The following is a 7,042-nucleotide window of genomic DNA, read 5'->3' on the forward strand; positions in this document are numbered from 1 at the left end:
TCCAGTAGATCCTCGTTGTGCCAATATCCTAAGTCGTGATCGAGGCAGGCCTCGTCCAGCGGATTTATACCATGATCGCCGCGCACCAATCTTTCGCGTAGTCGAGTGCCGGGCCCGCAATAATTGTAACTGGGCACGTGCAGCTCAAATGGAAATTTTTGTAAGACTTTATTGAAGAACGATCCAGAAATTTAGAGCAACTGCTTTATTTTTTCTCTCTCTCTTCTTGCTGACAAACGTAACAGTCTTTCATCTGTCTCGGTGGTCCATCGTGGTGAGTAGTATTTGGTAGATTGTAGTATTGCAAGCAATATTGATATTGCTGCACATCCGAGTCCGCGCGAATGTGCCGAGGTAATCTATCCCACACACTCGCGATACTATCTGGAAAGTACTCGAGCAATACGATCTTCGGTATGTGTTCGAGCTGATGATTCGTCAAGTTCTGAAGGGAATCGACGACGACTAGCATGAACGCCATCATAATGGCAACTGACAGAATAGTTCCGTAATTCGCGAAATATAAATGAACGATACAGCTATGTCAGAAAGTTAATAGCGAGGATGCATTTCGTGAAGCATGTGCCGACTATTCGCGTGACAAATTTGGATGTTCACAATGCTACAACACAAATAAGAAAACGTCACGGATCGCTATTACCATCTACGATGCGCTGCATAGTTTGCGGTCCGTCGAATTGCGGTAAGACAAATGTGCTGCTGAGCCTCATAGAGAGTCCGTACGGTGTGAGATTCGAAAACCTGTACGTCTACTCGAAGTCGCTGCAGCAACCGAAGTATCGATATCTGGAACAGCTTCTGCAGGACACGGAGGAAATTGGTTACTTTCAATTTTCAAACAATTGCGAGGTTTTGAACGTCGCTGATGCAAAGCCGAATTCCATTTTCATATTCGACGATGTGGCCAACGACAAGCAGGACAATATAAGGGACTACTTTTGCATGGATAGACATTCCAACATCGATTGCTTCTATCTCTGTCAGACTTCTCCCACAAAACACAGACTTCGCCTGTAAAAAAAGGCGGCAAGTACATAAAACATCTAGCATAAATAATATAGTAAAATTTTCCAATTACAAAAAAGTAGTGAAATCCAAATATTAGGCAAGTGTATTTTTTCACCTTAGCAAAAGTTAAATTTTTGAAAAAAAAGGAACAAAAAAGTTACTTGCCGAGCCCGTATTGTCCATGCACAATGAGAAATAGAATCGTTTATGGTTCGGCTAACTTCACTCTGTATTTTAACATGAAATTTGCTGTAATACGCTATAGCTGAATCTCACACACGATTCAATTTCCTACTGTGCATGGACATTACGGGCCCGGCAAGTAACTTTGTTGTTCCTTTTTTTTTCAAAAATTTAACTTTTGCTAAGGTGAAAAAATACACTTGCCTAATATTTGGATTTCACTACTTTTTTGTAAATGGATAATTTTACTATATTATTTATGCTATATGTTTTATGTACTTGCCTCCTTTTTTTACAGGCGAAGTCTGTGTTTTGTGGGTATAACCTATCGGGCAGTTGAAATCCATATGAGTTTAAAAAAAGGAAAAAGTTGAACATGAATTTTTTTAATGATTTCCATACCTGAGATTTTAGCATATGTTTATCAAATATCTTAAAAATTTCATTTAATTAATATGCTCCTGATAATCTCCGATGCACATAAATGTTGTAAGTATACTTCTCCTTGGCTCAGTGTTCGAAATATTAATCTTATTTCATCCAGTCAGGTCTACTATCCTCAGCAATGAAAATAGAAATGTTCTATCTCAATTTATCTGAAAAAGAAATATCACAAAGTACCACAAAGTATATTAACATCCTGTATTGTAAAATATAATGTTATACTTATCTAATAATTGTCGACCCCTTACGTCATTATTATTCAAATTTAATTATCATTTCGAAAATTTAACGCATTCACTAACATAGCAATAATTAACCTCACTGTATTATATATAAATAACCTCACATTACAATTGACAGTTAACAGTATTCGCCGGATTAATTATATCGATTACATCGATTTTATTTGATAGTTCAGAACACTGGTTTTGTCGTTGAGTATAACCGGTTGGCAACACTGAGAAAAAATGACGTCATTTTCTATAGCGGTTAACTTCAGCCCGAGACATACATTCTGGCTGGAAAAGAAGAAGATTATGGAGAAGAATCTCATTTTTCAATATATATATAGCTAACCGATTATGAGATCTCTGGATTGCGTGAACCGATTTTGATGTTCGTGGGCTCAAATGAAAGCTTTTTCATAACCATTTTAAGGAAAGCTTTATTTAAATTATCACAATTGATCATTCATTGAAATAAATTGGTTTAAAAATTGAGACGGCCAAACTTGCTCTATAAGTTACACGGTAGTGCTCGGAGGTACAGACATGTCATTATCTACTTTTATATGTACTTGCCGTCGAGGCACTACCGTGTCTCTTGATGCGAAAATCCCAAAGCATCTGATACGAGATAACGCAAACTTGCTAATAATATTTAAGCAGGATGGAACTAATCTGAAGCATATTTTCAACGATCACGTCAACAGTAATATGTCGTATGAGAAATTTCTCACATTGTGTTCGACCTGTTGGAGTCGCAATTACGGTTTCTTAGTAATAGACAAGGATAGCTCTCTGAAGAACGGTGGATATCGCAAAGGTTTCAACGAGTACGCCACGATCGAGTGAACGGCCTTGAGGGTCAGTTTTGATCGACAAGCAGGTCGGTCGGAGAAACCGCGTCAGTTGATAATCGAGTGCCAGATTGAACAGGTCGGTTGGATCTGTTAAAAACCTTGTCAGTTAGATCAGTTTATAACTGTTTTAACCACCCCCACTCCAAAACAGCATCGCGATGGATGAAAAATCGCTTCTGAAGAGGATCGCCAAGACGAGCGAGGTCATTCGCGACAACCATCTTGCCTTGAAATCGGAGAAGGCGATTATGGAGAGCAGTTTGAACGAGACATTCATGTCGATAGTCGAATCATTGAAGAAACTCGTTTCGCAAACGGAGGATAGTGATAACATAAATAATAATTCTTTTTTCAAATACAACGATAAATTGAGGAGGGGAGCCTACTTCACATCGACACCGCATCGAGTTGCTAAAAGAGCGAAGAATCTTAGTAGTAGTGATGAAACTATTACGAATCCATCGGATTTCATGACCGACGACGAGTCTTCTATAACCGATCAATCGTCGCCCGATTCGAAAAAAAGTTTGCTAGATAAATTAAATATTGATGAAAACAAGGAACCACGCTTGTTACAATTTGCCTTTCAACATAATCGAATACATCCGATCCCTGGCAAGTATATTAAATTACTTCTGACCGATAGGGAAAACTTGAATGATCGTGCTTTTGGACCACATTATGAAAAAGAACAACTGACGCTTGGTAGATGTAAATTTGATATTAGTCATGAAGGAGATATTATTCTCGATAAGACGCAATACACCGGTACAGTAGGTACTTATGAACTAGTTTTCATGAGAGAACCCAATCGAGCTATTATAAAACCCGAGGATTTGGAACAATACAAGAGTATTCTCAATCAAACTAAGGCGCATAAACTGTTAAACGATAGTTTAAAACAAACCAGAGCTAATAAAGGTGTAAAATATACAGAAATTATGAAACCATTGCTATTGGGAAAACCAATGTTACCGCCTGATCGGTTACCATCAACATCAGGCGCAAGAAAATCGTCGACGTCTGACGCGCCAGCAAGAAAATCGTCAACGTCTGACGCGTCAACATCAGGCGCCAGTAAAGCGTCAACATCATCATAAAAAAAAAGGGGTAAAGGTCTTATGCGTGTCACCGAGGGACCAATCAACTACGTACATTGGAACGATCCTAATGAATTGATCGAACGTTTGAGACTTTTGATCGCATCGGTGGCTGCCGGTAATACGAGTCATCACAACGAGATACAGTCGATAATCGAGGAGTTGCGCGACGAGGATCTTATCGTATAATGAAAGTTGCACGTTACATTCTTACCTCAGTGTAATATCAACGTCTTTCGGTAGCACGTGGTAAAAAAAAAAAATTAAATGTCTGACTCCTGCTGTTGTGAAATTTACATTTGTTTAACATACATCGTAGACTGTAAGTAGTAGAGCTAGACAGGACCTGGATGAAGTGTAGGTGAGGGGAGGTGAAGAGAGGTGTGGGGGGTTATTCTAAATATGGTTCGAGCCATATATGGGCCTGTCCAAAAAAAAAGTTTCGATCCAAATATGGTTATGTCCAAATATGGTTCGTGTCCGTTTTTGGGTGGGTGGGTGGGGGGTCCCCAGGTCCCGCCCCTAAAAAAAGGCCCCGTTCACCGCCGCCACCCCTTTTTTTCAAAATCCCGCGCGTTTTTTCCGCCGCCGAGGGGGGAGAGGGTGTAAGAGGATGCGCACCTGGATGCGCGCCGCCGACAAGGCCCCGACCCCGTCGGCAAGGCAGTATCTTTATCAGCATGAAAAAAAATTAATATTTTAAACTTGTGTGTGTGTGTGTGTCGAGATAGAGAGACGAGGAGGTTTCGCTACCATAAGCGCTCGTTAATAGCTCCTGCCTGTCTCATACACATTTTTTTCGTAACCTTAAAAAACCTCTCTCCAGTGAGATGGAGGAGGAGGAGGAAATTGAGGGTACCTCAATTATTCTTCAATTGGTTAAAAGAAATCTAATTTCAATACTTCAATTGTTCTCTATATGTATATAAAACAATTAATGTGTAAATTAATTCTCTACTATACATATTAAAATATTTTCTTAATTAACATTTTGTAACAGTATGGTATATAAAAGAGAGTGAATCATATTCAAGAATATTACTGTAATTCAAGTGTGTCTATCGTCAACGGTAACGAAGTTGGTTGATTGTTTGAGAAAACTTTATTTCTCTCTCTCTCTCTCTTTATAGAATATTTTTTGTATTATCAATAACATATACATATACACATTGGTTGATTGCTTAAAAATGTTGACTTCCTACGAGAGAGAGATTCTTGAAAAATATTACTCTTTAATGGAAAATACATCATCATCATCGATTGAAGATTACATAAATTTTATCAAAAAGTGTAATAAAGCGATAAAAAGTATAAAATCATATATGAATGTGAAAATTGGTGTGGGAAGAAAAATAAGTGCAGAGGCAAAACTTAATAGAATAATTGGTTTAATGAGAATTATTGAAAGAAAAAAAAAGAGTTGTTTAATGACAAAAAATGAGAAAATTGGTGGTGGTGGTGGTGGTGAAAAGAAAATAAATAAAACGAATGAAAAAAGATATATATGGCAAGAAGTACAATCAAATTTCAAAAATAGACTTCAAACTAGTGTTATAATAAATGTGTCACATATTGAACCAATTAACTTTATGTTGGATGTAAAAGATAGTATTCTCCAGTTTATAGAAAAAGCAATTTTTAAATTTAAATTTATCAAGGTGATGTTGATTTTTAGTAGATTATTTGTGTCAAAAAATAATGAGGAAGTAAAATATTTTAATACAAATTATAAGATATTATGCGAATCTGAAAATATCATAAATTGGTATGAAATTGAAATGTCTAACATAAAAACTCAATTAGCAGAATTTCAGGAAAGAGATTCTGGTTGGGCTCTTTCGAAAATAATAAATATTGTTATTCAAATTATTAAATATCATCCAATGACAGCATCATCGTATATCAAATTACTTCAATGGATTCAAAATAAACATGCTGTTATTAATGTTAAAAATCGAGGCAAAGATTGTTTTGCATGGGCAATAATGACAGGATTATTTCCAGCAAAAAAAATTGTAATTTATTATCATCTTATCCTCATTATAAAAATTATTTGAATTTTGAAGGTTTAGAATTTCCAATATCCATTAAAGCTATTCCTCAATTTGAAAAATTAAATAAAATGTCAATAAATGTATTTGTAAATGAGAAGAAAAAAATTTTACCTACACATCTTACGAAAGAAGAGCAAATTAATCATTTTAATTTGTTATATATTTCAAATGATTATAATTACCATTATTGTTTAATTAAAAATTTATCATATTTACTATCTAACCAATGTAGTAGAGATAAACATACAAAATATTTTTGTAATCGTTGTATGCATTATTTTAGTAGCAATGATAAATTAATACAACATCGTGTTGATTGTAATCTGGTAAATGATTGTGCAATAGTACTTCCTGCTAAAAATAATAATATTTTACAATTTAAAAATTATTATGAAAAATTGCAAGTACCGTTTGTTATACAGGGTGTAACGAAACGACCGCCTTTTCTCGTAACTGGAGGTTCGGGGTGACAAACTGAGTGCACGTGTAAAATTTCGTTCGAATCGTTCAAGAGGTTTAAAAGTTCTTTCTATTTAAAAATCACCCTTTTTCAGTCCTTTTCGAACGACTTTAACTGCATAATGGAAAGTGGAGAAAGTGAAAAACAATTGATGAGCACCCAGCTAGAATGTAAAAATTATCGATCGCGTGCGATAATACTTTTGCTATTTATTTCTTTAATCTGGCTATTAGATTAATTTTAAAAATAACAAAATCCTTTACATTACAATACCAATTCAATTCAGTACAAACATCATTGACTGATTTGATGGAAAGAGCGAGTTGAGGCAATGTAAAGGAAAGTATCAAAAGCTAAGACATCGCGCGAGCGCAATGATAACTTAATAGACAATGCATGAGGGCATTCTCTTTCTACTAACGAAGCTAAAGGGAATGATTCAAACTCAATACATAGATGAAGGAGAAAACTAAACTCACTCATTAAATGTTCTGCAAGTTCCTTTAAATCGAAGTTTTTGATAAAGCTTCAAACTGGCTCCTCGATGATTTCCAGAAAGCACACTATCACTGATTTTGTATTTAAACACTTGTGAATTTAAACAAATTAGGTATTAACCTACGTTTCTTCAAAACACTGGTGAATTTCACATTTTTGAATTGTTTGAAGTAGGGTGATTAAGAGTGGTCGA

This window comes from Prorops nasuta, unplaced genomic scaffold (genome assembly GCF_024137725.1).
Source record: "Prorops nasuta isolate Cenicafe-Biocafe unplaced genomic scaffold, Cenicafe_Pnas_1.2 PNAS00012, whole genome shotgun sequence".
NCBI lineage: Eukaryota > Metazoa > Arthropoda > Insecta > Hymenoptera > Bethylidae > Prorops > Prorops nasuta.